This window comes from Choloepus didactylus, chromosome 7, assembly GCF_015220235.1.
Source record: "Choloepus didactylus isolate mChoDid1 chromosome 7, mChoDid1.pri, whole genome shotgun sequence".
In the NCBI taxonomy this organism is placed as follows: Eukaryota; Metazoa; Chordata; class Mammalia; order Pilosa; family Megalonychidae; genus Choloepus; species Choloepus didactylus.
This window is the reverse complement of record NC_051313.1, coordinates 9,834,810-9,855,629: the sequence shown is the minus strand read 5'-3', so window position 1 is coordinate 9,855,629 and position 20,820 is coordinate 9,834,810. Positions and strand designations below refer to the sequence as shown.

The 20,820-nt window shown below is 46.1% G+C and overlaps 1 long non-coding RNA gene across 4 annotated transcripts; it reads left to right on the top strand.

Moving 5' to 3' along the window:
- The first annotated feature begins 9,687 nt into the window (after window positions 1-9,687).
- Window positions 9,688-19,970, top strand: LOC119539889. Of its 4 annotated transcripts, XR_005217964.1 has the most exons (6): window positions 9,688-9,832; window positions 9,951-11,137; window positions 11,705-11,881; window positions 13,950-14,054; window positions 16,210-16,312; window positions 19,632-19,970. It is a non-coding gene; the product is annotated as an uncharacterized LOC119539889 (long non-coding RNA). The 4 variants fall into 4 exon arrangements; XR_005217962.1 differs by having other exon boundaries at window positions 9,688-11,137; XR_005217965.1 differs by lacking the exon at window positions 19,632-19,970 and adding an exon at window positions 17,145-17,496 and having other exon boundaries at window positions 9,688-11,137.
- Window positions 19,971-20,820: the final 850 nt, after the last annotated feature.

The following is a 20,820-nucleotide window of genomic DNA, read 5'->3' as shown; positions in this document are numbered from 1 at the left end:
CCCTTTGGGGTCCAGTTCTGGGTCCTGGAGCAGCTCAGGGTTCCTGCAGGGCGTGCTCTCCAGGAGCTCCAGAGAGCCTGCAGCCTCTGACTCTAGGTCAGCGTCAGACCCTGTTGCCTGGTGACAGCCAGGGACCTAGCACCAGCTTCGGGGCAGCCCTGGGTTGAGACCTGAGGCTGCCCCCGAGGTCGCAGAGCGGTTGCCCTGCCTGGAGCCGCAGCTTGTCCTGCGAGCTGGAGCCCGTCCACGCAGCCAGCAGCCTCCTCACCCCACGGGGTGCCAACATCAGGCTCCCTGACATCTGGGCTGAGTCGGGGCCTGGGGGATCCCAGCACCCCAGCCAACCAGCCTCAGTTTCTCCTGTGAAATATGGAGCATTTTTGTGAAATGCTATGTGATCTCCCAGATGACTGGGGGGCGTGGGGTCCTGTTGACTGACTGAGCTGAAGGCACAGTGTCTGGCCACAGAGGGTGTGCTGGTTTGAATCTGTTGCATACCCCACAAAAAGCCATGTTCTTTAATGCAATCTTATGGGGCAGACCTACTGTGGGTGGGACCTTTTGATTAGGTTGTTTCCATGGAGATGTGACCCTGCCCATTCAAGGTGGGTCTTAATTAGTTTACCGGCATCCTCTGTGAGAGGACAAAAGGCAGAGACATTTTGAAGAGAGCTCAGAGACCCTTAGAGAGAAAATGCCCAGAGACATCTTAGAGACAGCCATTAAAACCAGACGTTTGTAGATGCTAAGCTAAGAGACGAAGCCCAGAGTTTGCCCCAGAGAAGCTAAGTGAGAACCCACAGATGCTTAAAGAGAAGGCCACTGGAATCAGAAGCTGAAAGCAACACAAAGGACCAGCAGACACCAGCCACCGGCCTTTCCTCAGAGAAGGTATCCACCTCTTGATGCCTTAATTTGGACACTTTCTGGAATTTTGCATAGCAGCAGCTTTAGCAAACCAGAACAGAGGGCAGGGGTGCGGGGACGGTGGGCCATGTTGCTGGGGCAGGAGTCGGTGGAAAGCTGCCCCTCCATCTGGCACCTGGGCCCCATTACAGCCCCGCCCTCCTCCCGACAGCCTTCCCCAGTCCCCCTCACCCCCTGCGCCCTTACCAGGAGAGGAGAGAGACCTTCTTTGGGACCCCACTCTTTCCCATGAATGGGGAGGGGACAACTGTGTCCCACTGATGTAGAAACTCTTTTCTGGGCTCATGAGATCACACAAGACTGGGGCTAGTGGAGAGGAAGAATTTGTGGGGAGGTGGCAGGTGATTTAATCTTTGTATAAAAAGCAAAAAAAAAAAAAAGTTTACCTATTGGCGAAGGACAATATTTATTTGTTGTAAATAGCAAATGCTAGACCTGAATATTATATTAAAATCCTGCTTCTACCACAGCCTGGGAGTTGCGGTTTTGTTCTTTCATTTCCTGTGTTAATTTAAGTGAGATAGACTCTCAGAGAAGAAACCTTGCAGAGCCATCAGGTCAGTTCCCCAGCCACCCTTCTTGTTTTACGGAAGAAAGCACCCAGGTGAACATTTTGCAGAGCAAATGTGCATTTCAGTGTCATTACACTGGGCAGGGAGCTGAGACACCCCATCAGAGCTCCCGGGATTTAGGGTTGCAGGTACTTCTGCAGGGCATAGCAGCAGCCCCTGGAGTTTGGGTTTCTAAAGATAACCTCTGCGAGGACCCATTTCTGGAGCTGGGACAGTGGCTGCCTTGCTACTGCTTTGGAAGAAGAGGGAACACATTCTGCTTCTCCTGCTGAGGTTTTTTTGACCACCAATTAGGAACTTGCCATTTTCAAGGTGGACTTGGTAATTTCATCAGCCCCAAGGGAGGGGAAATGGACAAAGATCAAAAGTTACCAAGTGGAAAGGAAAAAGATTGCTAGCCAAACGGACAAATGGCAGGCCCTCAGCCGCCCCCTGCCCCCTGCCAGGGGTGCCATGACTATCCTCTCTCTACCTTAGATTTGCACCCTCCTGGGATCCTGGGTCCCAGGCCTCAGAATTTTTTACTGCTTGTTTCATATTCTGGCCAAACATTGGTGACATGGCTTTTAAGGCTACAGCTGGGTCTCGTTTCAGAAGCATGGCTGCTTCCTGTGACCTGCTATTTCTGGCCTCCCTGCAATTCCTTGCACAAAGTTTTCTCTTTTAACCCAGAAATTCCCTAGAAGGCCCCCGGCCTCTGTGCCAGGTGCCTCGTGGCCACGTTTCCCTGGCAGGGACCTGATGGATCACCCGTGATCTCAGACCTGCCAGAACCAGCTCCTTAGCGCTGGCCGGGGCTCACACTCCCCTTCTGTGGCCAAGCTGCCAGTTGGAGCCGTGAAGTCCTGACATCCACCGTCTGTGGTGATCAGCTGATATTCTCAGTTATATTGTCACCAGGCTGGAGCCCTCAGAGCTTACAGTCCCTTGGCTGGCTGTGTTCTGGGCCCAAAGGCTGTGTTTTGCTTCTGTCATGGGGGAAAGCTGAAAGATGTGGTACAGCAGGGGTGGGAGGAAAGAAGATACCACCAAGTCAGCAATCCGCAGGCTCTCAGGGACAGCCCTGAAGCGCTTCCAATCTGGGCGGCTACAGACCCTGCCCTGAGCCCACCTGAGTGCCCTCCCCTATTTCCCTGTGATCGGAGCTAAAGGGTTAACCAGCCTGAGGCTCCAGGCTCTGCTCCAGCCTCCAGCCAGCACCCTGGGTACACCCCGTAAAGACAAGAGGCTGTTCAATTGCAAAACGATTCTGAGTGCTTGCCCTCCTCCCCGTGGCTCCATGTGTGACTCTCATGCACCCAGCAGGGCTTGGCTCTGCCAGGGAGGTACTGAGCTCCATCCTTGGTTCTCCACAGCCCGGGACATTGCTCACGTGACGCTATTGTCCAGGGCTGGGTTTTGTCTCCAAAGAGAAGAAGTGCTGGTTCCAAGGCCGGTCCAGAGTCTGGAGGGCTGGGCAGATCCTGAGAGCAGACCCAGTGTGTAGAAGCATGTGTAAGTCTTGTGCATCCCAGTAAGACAGGGCACAGGGATAGATTATTGCACCTCAGGCTTCCATTAGCCAAGCAGGTAGCGGCTGACGCTCAGAAGAGGCCGACAGACAGCGAAGGTCCGTCTCTCTGTCTTTGCTGAGACTCCTTCACCAAACCAGAAATGCCGGGCCGCCCAGGTAGGCTCACAGCAGCCCTGGGTGTCACCCTTCAGGGGACGAGTGGTGGAGAGGAACGTGCATATTCTGTTCAGCCTCCACTGCGTGGGGCAGTAGGACTCCTTCCAGACCTGAATCCTGGGGGTAGATGTTATGCTGTGCCTGATGGAAAGTGGGTGTCCGGGCAGTGCCCGCTGGGCAGGCAGTGGGGCCCCGAGGCCTGCCAGGGCTGCCCATCATCAGAAGCCCAGCCCTCCATGTGAGTGTCACCTGCAGGCAGTGTGGCCACTTCAGTCTGATTTCTATGCAAACTTTGGCTGTTGGATTGTTTTTTTAATTGTTCAATCTTGTTGAAGTTTCACCAATTTTGTGGATCTTTTCAAAGAACTAGCTTTTGTTTTCCTAGATATTATCCATTGTTTTTCTATTCTCTGTTTCATTAATTTCTGTTTTAATGTTTACTATTTCCTTTTTTCTCCTTGCTTTAGGTTTAGTTTTCTTTTCTTTTTCCTGTGTCTTAGGTGGAAGTTTAGGTTATTGATTTGAGATTTCTTCTTTCTTTTTTTTTCAAACTTAATTTTATTGAGATATATTCACACACCATATAATCCATCCAAAGTATATAATCAGTGGTTCACAATATCATCACACAGTTGTGTATTCACCACCATGATCATTTTTAGAACATTCACATTACTCCAGAAAAAGAAATAAAAAGACAAAAAGAAGATCTCAAACATCCCATATCCATTACCCCTCCCTCTTATTGACCACTAGTATTATACTCTACCCAACTTTAAGACTTTCAATAGAGGTAGATTAACTAAGACAGTGTAGTATTGCCAGGGATGGATATATAAATCAGTGCAACAGAATAAAACATCCAGAAGTAGATCCATACAAACACTGGCAATGACTTTTTTTTTTTTTTGCTATATAGTTATACAGTCATTATCAAAGATCAAGGCTACTGGATTACAGTTTAAGCACTTCATGTATGTCCTTCTGGCTATTCTGAAACACCAAACACGAAAAAGAAATATCTATATAATGAGTCAGTAGTCACAGACATTTGTTAAATCCTAATTTCTCAGTTATACCTCCTCCCTCTCATTTGATCTTTCTCTCAATCTTCAGGGATATCTCATTTTAAGTTATGAAATCGGCCCTCATTCCACAGGAAACCATCCAGTAGATACAAGAACAGAGTTAAAGCCTTTTCTGGAAGCCTTGACAACCTTCCATCTGAGCTCAGAAATATCCCAGGGAATTGTATTAGTTCAGGTTCTCTAGGGAAGCAGAACCAACAGGAGATATGTATAAATATTATGAGATTTTTATAAGAATTTGTCACTGACTGTGGAGATGGGCAATTCCATAGGCAGATGGTAAGCTGGGAACTCTGATGAAGGTTTCCAATGAATTTCCCAGGAGAAGCTTGCTGGCTGAGGTAGAGATGGAAATTCTCCCTTCTGACTTCTGAAATCATTGCTTCTCCTTTTAAATCCTTCAACGGATTGGATGAGACTTCTCTCATTGTTGAAGGCCATCTCCTCAGTTGACTCTCCTGTCTCTAGAGAAGTTCCATCAGTGGATGTCCCCTCCATTTGCCTTTTATTTGAATGATTTCACCACACAGCCAAACACTTGAATTATGTTCACATTAGCATGTACTCATGTGGTTTGTGCAGATGCTGTAGCAGGTAAACCCTCTGTGCCAGTTTGAATGTATTATGTCCCCCAAAATGCCATTATCTTTGATGCAATCTTGTGTGGGCATACTTATTAGTGTTGATTAGATTGTAATTCTTTGATTGAGTGTTCCATGGAGATGCGACCCACCCAACTGTAGGTGATAATTCTGATTGGATGATTTCCTTGGAGGTGAGGCCCTGCCCACTCAGCGTGGGCCTTGATTAGTTTACTGGAGCACTATATAAGCTCAGACAGAAGGAGCGAGCTTGCTACAGCCAAGAGGGACACTTGGAAGAACACACAGAGAGCTGAGAACAACTGGGATTGACATTTTGAAGAGGAGCTGCAGCTAAGAGAGGACAAAATACTCCAAGAGCAACATTTTGGAGAACACCATTTTGAAACATTACCTGGGAGCAAGCAGATGCCATCCATGTGCCTTCCAAGCTAACAGAGTTTTTCCAGACACCAATGGCCATCCTTCAGTGAAGGTACCCCCTTGCCTTGGACACTTTATGGCCTTAAGACTGTAACTTTGTAACCAAATAAACCCCCTTTATAAAAGCTGATCCATTTCTGGTATTTTGTGAAAAGGCAGCATTGGCAAACTGGAACACCCTCCAATCATACCTCATGGCACTTTTCCTCCATTGTCCTTCAGTAGTGAATAGCTTAACAGACTGTGGTGCATCCATTTCACTGTGCAGGTGATGAAAAGAAATGAGCTCTCAAGTCACGAAAAGACATGGAGGAACCTTAAATGCATCGTGCTAAATGAAGAAGACTGCCTATGATATGGCATGATTCCAGCTCTAGATATTCTGGAAAAGGCAAAACTATAGAGACAGTAAAAGATCAGGGGCTGCCAGGGATTAAGGGAGTAAAACTAGGTGGAACATGGGACATTTTTAGGATAATGAAACTATTCTGTGTGATACTGTAATGGTGGATATATGATATGCATTTGTCAAAACCCATAGAACTATACACACCAAGAGTGAACCCTAAAATAAACTCTGGACTATAAGCAATGCAACATGGGAGAGAAGGACCAGCAGACATCGCCATGTGCCTTGCTCTCTGACAGAGGAGCCCAAACTCTCTGGCAGCCAGTCTTCAGGGAGAAAGCATTGCCTGTTGAATTAGTTAGGGTTCCCTAGGGAAACAGAATTAACAGCAGTTATCTGTAAATATAAGATTTTACAAAAGTGTCTCACGTAACTGTGGGGATGCCCGAGTCCAAATTCCATAGGGCAGGCAGCAAACTGGCAACTCCAATGAAGGTGTTTGATGAACTCCTCAAGAAACGCTTTGCTGGCTAGCTGAAGATGAAGTGAAGGTCCTCTCTCTCTTCTCCCTTAAAAGTCTTCAACTGATTGCATTAAATCCAGCTGATTGCATTCTCTCATTGTGGAAGACACACCCTTTGTTGATGTAATCAGTCACAGCTGCAGTCAAATGTTCTTGCAGCAACGGTTATGCCAGTGCTTGCTTGACCAGACATCTGGACACCATCACTTGGCCAAGCTGACACATGAACCTAACCATTACACCTGTTGATGCCCTCAATTGGGCATTTTCACAGCTTAAGAACTGTAAGCTTTTAAGTTAATAAATCCCCGTCGTACAAGCCAATCCATTTCTGTTATGTTGCATTTCATCAGCTTTAGCAAACCCAAACAGTGGGCCTCTGGTGGGGCCACTCTTATTGAGGCATGAAGTACTTTGTTTCACTTAAGCTATAACTCAGGTTGGTAAGGACAATTTTCCCAGTGTAATTCCCTCTCTCCCCACCTATTACATTCCATGTTTCAATTCTAGTTTGCCAAATGAAAATGCCAGAAAATAAACACCTGCAGCCATGGGGATCTCCTTCCCCTGCATCCCAAAGTCATGCATGCACTTTGGGGTGATGTTTATACTGAGCATCTCTCCATTCTGTCAAGCAGCCACATTTAAATCTCTTGTTTGCAATTTACTGGCTGAGGATTATAAATGTTTGATGAACCACTGAGCTTGTAGCATTACCATTTTATTAGAAGGTTGAATATCTTTTCATCATAGCTGTATTACCAGTGAAGTTGTTATTTCTCTCAAAATGATAATTTCACATTCGTTATGAAATGGCAGTTGGAAGGATATTGTATGTAACAGTGCAAAAGTGGTTGGGATCCATTTTGAAATTGATCCTGGGTAACTTCAGGACTTTCAAATTTATTGACCTAAAAATAATTTAGGGAGGGAAAGGGATTTTGGTATAATGTAACAACTTGATCCAATACAGCACCCTCTGGAATCAGTCCATGGTTTCTGAGATATATTACGCAGACATTCCTTATTTTATGGGGCTTTGCTTTATTGCACTTTGCACATACTTTTTTTTTTCACAAACTGAAGGTTTGCGGCAACCCTGCATCGAGTAAGTCCATCGGCAACAGTTTTCCAACAGCATGTGCTCATGTTGTGTCTTTGTGTCACATTTTAATTAAGGTATGTATGCTGTTTTTTAGATGTAATTCTATTGCACACTTAATAGACTACAGTATAGTGTAAACATAACTCTCATATGCACCAGGAAACCAGAAATTTCCCGTGACTTGCTTATTGTGATAGTCAGGAACCGAACCTGCATATCTCCAAGCTGTGCCTGTATTTGAACTCTGGTGACCATCCAAAAAATCCACCATGGGTTTCCATGGGTGCTCCTCAGAGAGAAGCACGTGAGATAAAGAGTGAAGTTGCTTGGGTGATCCTGGTCGAGCCACTTAACAGTTCTCAACATCAGTCTGGTCTGTCTGACGTCACTCACTTGCCCTACCTTTCTCCAAAATGAGAACCAAATAACTTGAAGAAGACGGAAATGTGAGAACTTACCTCTTCTAGAAAGCTAAAACGAGACTGGGCTTTTTGTCCTTCACGTGAAAAAAAAAATATTACAAGCTCTCCCCTACTAGAAACAGCAAAATTCTCACCCACTCCCCGGAGGGAGCCACGCAGGGTTGTGAACTTCCTCTAGCTCATGTCTGTTCTCACGGCCTCCTCTTGCCTGGGTGTTTGTCTCCCTCTCTCACCTTAGGAACTTCTTCTCTTCTTGAAAACCAAGTTCAATTTTCAACACCAGCCGGCAGCTTCTCCAGTCAAATCCCCTCCTCCCCCTCACAGCTGTATCGTCAGAACGGCCCCCTGGCTGTGGTTCCCACCGTAAGCCTTTAACCCGCTGTTGGGGATGGACCACAAACATGTGTTCAGGTCCCAGCCCCGGGCCCTGTGGGTGCGAACCCCTTTGTAAACAGGGCCTTGGGGATGTGATCAGTTACGTTGTGCCCCACTGTAGGCGGATGGCCCTGATCCAACAGGCTGACATCCTTATAAGCAAAGGGACTTGGACACAGGAGAAGCCACGCGGGGCAAGAAGCTGCATGTCAGGGGAACTTGGAAGAGAAAGGAGACGTCACTGCCACGTGCACTGACGTGACATAGAAGCCAAGGAACCCCAAGCTTGCCAGCCAGCCAGAAGATAGAGACCTGAGAGGAGGCAAGCCTTCTAACTTCGGACACTGTTGCCATTAAAACCTATTTCTTAAATTGAATTTAGAAGAAGTTGAGGAGTAAAATACTCATCCTAAAGAGTGAGGAAATATATTGGGAGGCTGCCAAAGAATTTGCTCAAAAAGACCTTTTTGTGCAAAGGGTTCTTTTCATCTTCAAATCAAGTCAACTTTCTTTAGCTTACTAACACAGCAAGTGTTTTCCAGGGCCTTCCCAGCAGGGCTCTGTTAGACATTGAGGTAAAGATAAATACACATCATACAGTGCTGTTTTTCTATTATTACATGGAAAACCTATAAGTTGTCCCTGGACACTAGAATCAGGACGGGAGGCTATTCTGTTACAAGTAAAGAGCTCGGGAATCTGTCTCTCCCACCACCTCAAAGCTCCAGGTGGGGACGTTTACATCATCTCCCTTAGCACAGTGCCTGGAAGGGCAGGTGCTCAGTAAGAATTTGATGAATAAATGAATAAATTGTACTGCCACTATTTTGAACAGTTAAGTTTTGTAAAGGTATTTGTTTATATCTAAAAAAAACAAAAAAAAGGAACCAAGTGGTTTTACAGTGAAATGACACATATTAACACGGAACTCATTTGGGATTAGGCAAGCCTGAGGAAGTTTGGATTTGTTTTGACATGTACTAACATTTTCAAAGTTTTATGGTAATTAAAAGAAATCTAACTACTATGGATGACAGTGGGGTTAAAAGAATAAAAAAAAATAATTGGACAGTTTTACTTGTATAATTGAAAACCAGGACTCTGATCTTGTTCATGTCAAAGTTCTAAACTTGTTCACCTGTTCTTATTATACCTGTCACCACTGAACTAGGAAAACCTAGAAAGCCTCATTATCAAGGGATGTGGCAAGAACACTTGATAACTTAGGGCTGATCCCAATAAAGCAAAAGGGAGTCAACTGTTTAACTGGGCAAATAATTTTGAAAATTTCCTTCCAACACACTAAAAGGTGAACCAAGACCCTGTAACTAGAAAGTAGATGTTTCTCTCCTGTGACTTTTAGAGTAAGATTAGATCTCAAATGTATGTGGTAGAGGGTTTTGCCAAAAGACAGCAACACATATCAAGAGAAAAGAACTTCTCCTACACAGGAGTAGAAGGTACTTAGAGTGTTGCTCATTTGAATTGTGAAATCATTTGTTTGAGGGCAGGACTGCAAAGCCTCTGGGTTTTTTTTTTTTTGTTTTTTTTTTTTTTTTGGTTTGTTTTTTTGCCAGAACAGGGTTGAAAACCCTTAGTAAGACAGAGCTGGTGCTTCTGAAAGTACTTCACAACTCTCAAGCTCTCTGTAAACTTAGTCACCACCACGTGCGTTATCCTCGGAGATGCTGGTGTTTACCCCCATGGCTCTTCAGGGAAACTTCCTGTGCACTTTGGAGGGAGATAAAATGTGATCATTAATGCAGAATCATCAACAGTGAGCCCAGGCAAAAAGGGTGTTTTCTGAAGGATGTAAAGCACGACTCTCTCTGGAAGCATGGGTGGAAACGGCTGTCCTTGAGTGTCTTTTTAATGAGGCCCTCGTTCTCCCGTAGGTGCGGACATCCAGCCGACGGACTGTCTCTAAAGCTACTCTATTAAAAAAGGAAAAGGCCAACTAGAGAGCAGATGGACAAGGGCCCTTTGTGGCCCAGGGGGTCAGCCTGCCATCCCGCCTGCTGTCTCCCCTGCTCCCGTGGCGACTCCGGGCGCCAGGCCGTCAGCGAGGTCCTTAGGAAGTGACTGGTCCACGGCAGCCACCACAGCAGAAGCCACTGCAGTGGCTCACACCAAGGGAGCTGAATCCAGGGAATTGGTGGAATGCAGAGAATGGTGGATTCTCCCCTCAGCTGAATCCACAGCTGAGGGGAGAGCTGAGGGGGCAAATGGGTCCCAGGGGGCCACCCAGAGCTTGGTGGTAACAACCAGCTACTCCCACCATTAGGGAAGGCGGCACCAGAAGAAGTGCTGACATGATGCCCGGAGACTGTCAAGCAGGACCGTGGACCATGGTGGGGAGTCCTGGCAGGAGCTGCGCCCTGGAGTCTTTCGAGTGAGAACTGGAGCCATGGAGCTCCCGGCCTCTGCTGGAGATGCCACGGGAAGTGGAGATTTCTAGATTTCTCCCCATCTCTTTCTTGCAATCTTCCACCTCCCACCACTTTTTCTCATGGGCCAAGCCTGGGAGCAGGAGGGGAAGGGAGCCTGGGAAACTAGGTCCTTGAACTCGGGGTGCTGAGGGATGGGCAGGAATGGAGCTGACCCCAAGCCACTCTAAGGAGAGTTGACTTCTCTCCCCAAGAGCAAAAGGAGAACTTAATTTCCCAGTAGAATTTGTATATATTTATGGGTTATACCTTTGCGTCTTTTATTTTCCCTCCTGTTTAATTGGTGTTTGTGATTAAGAGTAGATAACCAGAATTTGGTTATAAATGACAGTCAGCAGTAGCATCGTTGGGCAAAGAGGAGAAAACACATAATGGGTTCTTCCTCTACCAGGAGCAGCCCCCAAACTCCCTCTGTAGCATGTTCCTCATAACCAGCATCACTGCTTCATCTGACCTCACATGAACCCTTAAGGGAATTTCACTTTGGTTTGGGGCCAGCCCTCGTGGCAGAATTTATTTGTCCTTCTCCCAGGATGTGTTACCTGCTCCACTAGCTCATTGGCTCCCTGATTGAACCGGAAGAGAAAGCCTACCAAATACCTCATTATTCACACGGAAGTGAACTGAAAGTTGAGGTAGTATTTTCCCATTTTTGTTACCACCAAAGTCTTATGCTGCCTCACAAAATCCTTTCTAACTGATGTTGTAGCCGGTCTACAGACCAACCTTGGGTACAGCTCAGGGGCCAGAGATGCGGGAGGGTGGGGGTAGGTAGGGGTAGGTGGGTGGGAGAAGAAACAGAAGTTTTATTTCCCGGATCCAGACCCGGCACAGAGCAGGTTTGGAGCCCATTTTTGAAAGAACTGAAGCCTGTCTTTCAAACCCTTTTCCATAGCACTCTTAAGCCTCCATAAAATCCTCTACTAGATGCCCAGAGACCTCCCAGGACATTCGTGCTGCTCTCCCACTTCAGCAGCCCAAACTGTGCTTAAAAATTACCTACCTTCCCTCCTGTCCAGAAAACAATGACAACCAAACAGCAAAAAATGAAACACCCCTTTCTTCACCGTGGTTTATGATAACAATGAGCATGGATGGAGTGCCTTCTACGCACCAAGCATGTTCTAAATCCTTTCTATTCATCCACTCATCTGATCCACACAATTCTGCATGATACACCCTATTCCAATCTCATCCTTCAGGTGAGGACTTTGAGACCATCAGAGGTGAAGCAGCTTGTCCAGGATCCACAGCCAGCAAGTGGTGGAGGAGATTTTAAAAACCACACAGCCCAACTCCCGCTAATGATGTTACACACACTAGATTGCTCTCAGCTGCAGGGCAAGAGTCAAGAGTGAGCTGATTGAACAAATTCCCAGGTAGGTGTGAATAATTGATAGCCATTAATTAATTGTTAAAAGATGGCTGTAAACCAAAGGCAACTCAACCAACAAGTTTTCCCCGATGCCCCCTGTGTGCTACCCACCATGTGTGTTACCCACAGTGCTGGGCTGGGGGCATCCAAAGATGAGTTGATCCCAGGCCAGTTGCTGCCGCAATTACTGGCACAAGACTTTGGTCATCGCTGGGTTTGAATCCCAGCTCTGCCACTTATCAGCCATTGGCCTAAGTAAGCTATTTAACTTCCCCGGACTTCAGTTTCTTCCCATCCAAAATGGGATTAAACAATAGCTTTCTGCGGTGGATTAAACGAAGGACTGGTGGTGAAGTGCTGGGTCAGCGAGCCAAGACATGATAAACACTCGGTACATGGTAGCTAGTTTTATTGTGCAGTTCCTTCCTGGAGATAAGCCATGAAGTCACGTAAAACTGAGAGGAGGGTGCCCCTCCCTCCGGGTTTGGGTGAGGGTGTTGGTGAGGAGAAGGGAAATGCCCCCCACTTCCATCTCCTCAGAGCCACCCCTGTATTATCTGTCCGTGTGTGTATTGTCTGTGTGCACGCACTTGTGAGTTTTAATATTGGTGTTTCCCATCACGCGGCGTGGGTTCTAAGCCCACCATTGCAATTGCAAGCCCTGAGCCCAGTTTCCTGAACCTTTCTCACGGGGCCCTGAGGGAAGTCGGTCCTTTCCCTTCTCGTGACCTCACTCTCTTCTGGGTGCAATGAGGGAGCTGGTTTACTCTGATCACTGTTGCCCCTTCCAGGTACAATCCTGCCAGGCCTGGCCGTGTGAGGGAAGGGTACGTAGGTGGGCTATGCAGAGGAAACCCCTCCTGTAGAGACACCCGTCCTGAATCACCCATGGCTGCTGATCGCTAGCATGCTTCCTGTACCATTTCCTTTTTTGACATCTGAACTCAGAGGTGCCTTAGACGCTTCCAGGCTGTTTACGGTACCGGTGAGGCAGCAGGGCACCCCGGAGGGCTTTGGCTGCAGGCCTGGCAGTCATTCGGCACGCTGGTCAACCTAATGTGAGTAATTCTAGCTGGAGAATAGCTCTCAATGGTCAGAATTACCGCAGCAGAGTCTTCCTGGGCCAGGATCTGAGTTCATAACACCAGTTCAAGGTACAGGAACAATTGCTCTATTTTCAGAATTCCCTTTCCACGGGCTCAAGGAAACTCAAAAATGAACGTGTAGGTCACTTTGGAGAACTTCATGCTGCTCAGAACTTCCTGGTTTTGTTTTCTCCAAGTCCATCAGGAACTGCTGTTTTGAGAAGCAGCAGGAGTCAACTCAGGGGTGGGGAGCATGCCTTTCTTTGAAACCCCCAGCTTGCTACAGATGACATGAACTTTAAAACTACAGCCTGTCTGAATGCTGCTTTGGCACAAACCTCTGTGGCCTCCTAGAGCTGGCCATTGCAACTAGAAACCACGATTGTGCCCGTAACGTAATTTAAAGCATGACAATTCTCACTCTGCTCATCGGTAAACGAAATCATTTGCACAACAAAATCCCTGCAGACCCACCTCCTTCATCAGCAAAACTTTAACAGCTGAAATCATTGAGAAGTCGTCAGAGATTTGGCCAGGATTCAAGCTTAGCTTCTTGAGCGCCACGTAGCATGCAGCATTATACAAATTTGATTTAGTTTAATTGTTTATTCACAACACTCAATAATTGAGCCACTAGCTACCCTGGTGACAGAAATGGAGGTAGATGGATGGGAGTTCTAGAAAAACAATGGGTACCCCTGTCTTTAGTGTTAATTAGTTGGTCCCGGCCCTATATTCCATCTGTTCACACACTGGGAACGCAACATACACACGGCATGCAGGAAAAAAGAGCAAAAATGTACATTGAACAATTATCATGAAATCTGGAATGTCTTTAATTGATCCATAAGGCTGATATTTATAAAATATTGTTTGCTTCCTGCCTATTGAAAATAAAAGGAAAATATCCAATAACCATTAAGAAGAGGATAGTTCTATTTTTCCGTTATTTTCTTCCCGTCTCTAATGACTGGTTATACTTGCCAGGAGAGGTGTTTTGGACAGACAACTTCACCGGCTGATCTCCGTCTGATCGGATATGGGGACTGCTGCATTGGTCCAGGCACCAACGAGGTGCAGATGTGAAGACGGGTGAGCCTGGGATTTTGATTTCCACAGTGTTCGCAGAAGCTCATCGTGTTTCCTGTGATTGTCGAAGCAGAGCCACCAAACCCCCTGACCTGAGTTAGACTTTTGTGTGGGGGGTGGCTTTTCAGAGTGACCTGCTTAGCCCTGTAAAGTCAAGGTCTTGACACTCGAGAAACTCTTAAGTGTAAGGAAAGCCTGGTTTAGGTGAGCCCATTATTCCGATGGACAAGAGGAGTCAGAGGGTTGGAAGTGTGAGCTTCAAAGTACACATCTTAAGAGAGAGAGAAAAGAAAAAGTCTGTATGAAAGGTTTTTTTTTTTTTCCTATTCCTATTTGCAGACCCCACCCAGGCGAAAGTCGTGCGGCAGCTCGGGGCCTTCCCCCCCTCCACGAGCTGGAGGCTGGGCCGAGTTGGACAGGGTAGTCCGAGTTGCATTTGTGGGGTGGCCCATGATTAAGAGGGGGAGAGGGAGGGAGGGCGAGCGGAGGAGGGAGAGAGGAGGGAGCCAGCTGGGTTGTCAGCTGTGGGTGGTGACGAGGATCTGCCGGGGAAGGGAAGAAGCTTTCAAGGAGCTGCAGAGCCGAGGAGGTGCCCGGGCCAGGGTGCAGCCCCCAGAAGGGAAGCTGTAAGGGGAGTGTGCAGAGGGGGCTACGCCGTCCTGCTCTGGGGCCGGTCTTTGGTATAACGCTGTCCGTACACAAGAGGCAGGGTAGCCTAGCGTCGAGTGCAGGGGGGCTCAGGGAGAGCAGCTCACCAATCCTGTGCCTCAGTTTCCCTGTCTCTAAAATAGGCGGACTACAGTTCCCCATGCCTTAGGGTTGTTGGGAGGCTTAAATGGGCTGACGCATAGAAGTCACCAGAAGCACGAGGCGAATGTGCTTGCAAGTCAGGGAAGGCTCTACTGTGCCTTCAGATCCGAAATGCACTTCAACATCGCCCCCACATTCTAAAACACAAGGTGATGGGCTTCGTGTTTGAACTTAAAAAGGGCTGGTGCTGCAGTAAAACCTTTGAGCCTGGAGTAGTCTGGGTTGATTCTTGCAACATCAGATGATAAAAGACAGAAATAGAATTTGACTGAAATTTTCCTTTCTGAAAGATAAGCCTGTTTTTCTTTCTATTAAGGGACCAGCCTTTCAAAGTTCCCCTCCCCACCCAGAATGCTACATCAGCCACATTTTGGGTTTCAAAGTCATTACCTGGTTAGGAAAATGACCGCAGGCTTAGGCTTGGAAATGAAGCGGAGGTCCAGCAGGTGGGGAGGGGGACACTTCTGGGGAGCCAGTGCAGTGGCCCGTTATTTTCCAACAGTCTGAGACACCCCGATATGGAGCTTCAAGACAAACAAATCCTGCTGCAAATGAATGCAGCATGTTGTTGATATGTGGGCATTTTTTGTGGCTAGGGATCTCAGCTTTCGCTCAATTTTTAAAAGAATCTGTTACTTGGAAATGATTAAGATCCCGTGGACTAGCAATGCGTGTCAAGACTGGATGAGAGCAACAAACATTGAGGCTCTTTTATGCATTTTCCACTTTATATATAACCACACACACCCCCAAATAGTCTGTTAAAATTCCCAGACATCCCTCCGACTAAAATGTATCAGTGCCTCCAGGTGCAGACAAAATTCTCATCTTATTTTCCTAGCTGCATTTGTCTGAGTCCCAAACCACATTATCTTCACTACACTATTTGAAAAATACAAACGAGCTGGCTTTTAGAGGAAAATGCCTGTCATTCATAATAATCGAATATTTCTGAAATGAATATTGATATAGAATCCAAGACCAGAAGGTCAGGATGGAACACACCCGTGTCCCGGGAAGGAACAGATTTGCTCAGTGTCTTAAGGGTGGCGGAAGTCGTGTGGCTGCAGCTCCTGAGCTGTCCTGCCCACCAGCCTCTCCCCAGGAGGGTCTGTCTCCTTCCTGCGACACTGAGACTCCGGTCGACTTTCCAGGCCTTACGTGGATTAGACATCAGGGACCGCCATCCTCATCCTTTTTGCAGCCAGTGGCTGTGGAATCACGGAACCAGTTGAGCCCTGAGGCCAGACTCTCATGCTTACATGTCCACAAGCAATCCCGGCGGTGATTCCAGCCTTCTCTTGTAACACATGCATTCTTGCCCCTCTCTTCTGTCCTGGCCACTTAGATCCTCTCCATCATGGGCTGCCACCATGTCCACCCTGGAGGACTTGGGCCCTGGATGGGACCTTGCACCACCACCTGACCCTAGGGATTTATAACACGAGGAGGTAAGCAGAGGCTGCAAAGAAGCCAGTTGGAGGCAGAGCCTGGTTTCCTGACACTTCTCCTTCAAAGCAAGGATTTTTGTTCCTTTAGAGCATTTACAATAGAGTGCAGGACATCTAACACATATTTCAAAGATAGGTTCTTATCGGCTCTTTTCGTGTCCTCTTCATTGAATAATGAGGTTTTTAACATTTTCTTCCTCCCTTCTTAGTTATTATAAGTTGATTTTTTTTTGTCATCCTTTTTGCAAATTGGAATATGAGATTGGCCGGCAGACACCTCCAGCGCCCAGCGTGGCAGCCAGCGCTGCTGAGCGCGGGGTCTGTTTTGTTGGCGGATGCTGCCCTCTTCTGGGCTCCTGGTAGCTCTAAACCATGCACCCCATACAGCAGCAAAAATGTGCACCACATCTCAGCAGGCAGTGAACGGACTACAGAAAATGGGAAACAAAATTCCTTCCAACATTAGTGATCTCTTTTTAAAAGTGATTCAGTGCTACTTTCCAGGCTGCAAATAATTCCAAACAGTTTGCAAAGATTCTGGAAATTCAGAACTCTTGGCCTCCATGTCTTTCCATTTTATTACCTGTGAAAAGTTTGTTGTATCTTGAAAAAAGGGCAGTTCTGATATTTTAATAAGATTTTTTACGTAGTGTCCCACACAGGTGCCATTGCTGTGTTGTTTCATTTTATTGTGCCTTTTTAGTCATGTCAATTTAGGTGACTGAGGGTCATAACAAAAGCCATTTAAACTCTTGTTTTTAGCTCCCTCACTGAATGTGAGTCAGGGTTGTCTGGGGAAATGGAATTGAAAGAATCTCATGTATGTTATGAGATTTGTTTTAGGACTTGGCTCATGCCTGCATGGGGGTTGGCAAGTCCGAGTTCTGCAGTTGAGAAAGCTGATGAAGCCTTCGATGAATTCCCCAGGAGAAGCTGGCTGGCTGCAGTAGAGATGGAAATCTTTCTTTCCAACTGATGAAATCCTCAGTTATCCCCTTAAAGTCTTCAACTGATTGGATGAGACTCCTTTCATGGCTGAAGGCAGCCCCCGTGGTTGATTGTAGATGCAATCAGCTGTAGATGCAATCTACAGACCAATGATGCAAATCCACAAAATATCCTCAGAGTAACAATCAGGCCAGTGCTTGCTTAACTAAACAACTGAATGCCATAAGCTAACAAAGTTGGCCCATGAGCTTCACCATAACATGCACCGATTTATGACTTGAAACACTGGCCTGCCTTCCCCACCAGGGACGTTGCGGAGATCAAGGAAATATGGTATGTGAAAGCCCTAGGAAAACCACAAGATGCCACACACTCATATGAAGCATGATAATTTCTAGATGAAAAGGCACTTTTAATAAGACACAATAGGAGTTCTAATATCAAAGTGCAATTTCACAAAAAAGACTTCAAGGTTCAGAAAATATTTAGAAATAGATGAATCTAGAAAGGAAACAAACAAAAACATTTTCCTCAGGAAAAGAAGTGTTATTTTTTATGTTATACTCCTCTTAGAAAAATATTTTTAAAAATACTTCTTTTCTGAAGGAAATTTCTGTATAATCTTAGCTAAGGGCAGGAAACTGACTTAAACTCTAGAGATCCCTGATAGCCATGTAAACCTATTTATCTATCTATCTATCCATCTATCTATCTGTCTTTAGAATAGGAATAATATTTTATCTAATGACAGCTTAGGGTATTTAAATAATTTTTATATCTTTAAAACAAAAGTAACCAAACTACCATTGGTTGTACATCTATTATGACTGTACAAAGGATTTCACCTATATTACCTCATTTTGTCCTCAGAAAAATCTTGTGTTATTTTTCCTTTCTAGTAGAGGAAGACACTGAGGTTCAGAAAGATTAAGAAAATACTAAGGTCACATGAACTGTAAAAGATCATCAAAATTCTAACTGGTCCAGCTTACGAGCCTGGGTTTATTCAGTGTTTGATTTATGCTCCAGGAAAAAAAATTGTCAAAGGAAAAGTGAGGCCTGGAATGGAATTGACAAATCAGTTTTTCTCGGGACTTATCTTATTTCTTTCTGTTTTACTCTGCTAATAAAGATTTGGCAAAGAATGGACAATTAAATTCTGATAGGGACCACTCCTTTGACTATTATCTAACAGAAAATTTAATACTATTAATTGGTCTGAGAAAAAACAATTTAAATATAAATTTTCAAATTAATTGACACTGTTCTACATTTTTGCTTTCAATTCTTGAGTGACCTACAATCTCCCATCTCCTAAGTAGGAACAATTGTTCAAGGAAAAATCCAGAATGTGGTGAATGTAGAATTATACTTAAAAAGTTTGAGTTCTTAACTTTTTCTTATCACTTAGTGCAGTTTAAGCTCTACTGTACTTCTCAAAGTTCCTGTTAAGAGAATGCAAACTAACCTTAATACAAAATTAATGTTACATCATAAAAGATCCAAACATTAAACAATATTCATGGCTGGCCAGGTCTGGAGCTGCACATACATCACCTCATTTAATCTTCGCAGAAACCCTATACGGTAGTGTCTGGGCCCACACTGAGCTTGTGCAGAGCACAGGAGGGTGCAGCTGCTAGACCAAAAAACACAGCAGGCACAGAAGCGGACATGGGTTTATTTGGGTCTCACCAACAGGAGACGTTCTCTGGTGGTGGCCGAACAGAAGTTAGTGCTCTGCAAAGGGAGCAGAAATGCACGAGGCAAATAAGATTTCAGAGCAAAGACATTCCATATGGTGTGAGGACATCGGGTCTCTAGTATAATCATTAAAGGGGCCTAAGACCTGACATTTTGCTAAGGTTGGTGTTTAAGACTAAGACACAATCAATGCATCCGTAGTTACATTCTTCCCCTTCTGGAGAGACTGTTTACTTTCTTGACATTTGTCCTTGGCTAAAGCAGGTTTGTTGTGAGCTTTTAGGAGGGTACCCTGGCATCAGGGCACTATAGGTAGGAAGTATTTTGATCTCCATTTAGCAGATAAGGAACTTCAGGTACCTCACCTGAGGACATTCAGCGAGTGGGTGGCAGAACCCAAATGGATCCAGTTGCTGATGCTTCAGCTGACCCTGAAGCCAGCCTTGATGGCCCAGTTCTAAGGATGGGCCTTCAGCCAAAACGCCATCTCCCTCTTGCCCCTGTAAGACTGACACTCTGTTTGCTGGTCTCTAGCTGGGTTGTGCTCTCACTGACCCCATTCTCAGCTCTGACCCTGCCCTGGGCTCCTGCCTCCTGGCCAGGGTGTAGCCCATGTGACACATGATCAGGTAAAGATGTTTATCACATGCTAAACTCTTACCAACAGATCCCATTTGCACCTGTGGCGCTGTGGAAATCCATGCACCTGCACACCCTTGAAGTGGATCTCGAGCCCAACAGGCCTGCACACCCTTGCCTGGAGCTTCCCCACTTAATCTGAGGGAACAACCCTGACCTGTCCCCTATAAGACACCCTCAATATCCTTTAACTGAGCTCAGAAATTTGCAAAAAGTGCACGCAATGAAATCTTTTTGTTACATTATACACAACTTTATTGGATACATTACATTAAAAATAATTCATTGGTGATGCATGCACAACTATGTGATGATACTGTGAGCTGTTGATTGTTTACTTTGGATGGATTGTGTGGTGTGTGAATATCTCTCAATAAAATTGCATTTGAAAAAAATACTCTTCTCAGTAAGAAAGTTCCAGAAGGCTATGTTGGTTTCCTTGTAGGTCTTCAGGCATCCTGTGAGCTCCCAATATCCTTTCAACAAGTCATCTTTTGCTTAAATTAGCCAGGGTCTGTTTCTTTTGCTTTAAACCAAGGAACCCCAAAAGACAACCCCCCATCCTCTCCGCCTTTTGTAATTGTTCGTGCACTTCCCTGGGGGAGCAACGGTTATTTGTTCACATATATTTTCCCCTAAGTGCCTCAAGGGCAAGTGGTCACTAAATGTAGAAATCAATTAGATGGAAATGCTTTTTTGTTTTCCCTTCCAGATTCAGTTTCTCTTCCCATTATCTGCGGTTTCTCATCACTTAGACGTTTCTGACGCATTTGTCTGTTGGGGACGAGCCAAGCCTCTCTGCTTCTTTAAAGGCGCTCCTTTTGTCCATCACGGAATCTAAAACACCCCTGTCTATTTCTGCTTCTTTTCCCTTCTGTCCCACACACTAGAACTCTTGGGAGCACAGGGCTACACATTTTTGGATGATTCCACTTGGTGGGGTCCTGAAAGAGCCTTCTTGGATTACTCAACCTGTCAGCCAAAGCCGGGTGAAGTGACGGATCAGCCTCGCTGCCGGCCACCGGGGCACCTAGAAATGGGGCCTGTCCGTGAGACCTCCCCGAGCTGGGCACCTCCACCTGCCACTCTGGGTCTCCCCCATGTTCCCCTCTCTGCTCCCTGCACCCCGCTGAGATCCACGGGCCCCATCAATGGTCCCCACCCATGGGGGAGCTGGAAGGAGGCTGGAGAGAGGAGAGTGAGGCTGGGGAGTGTGT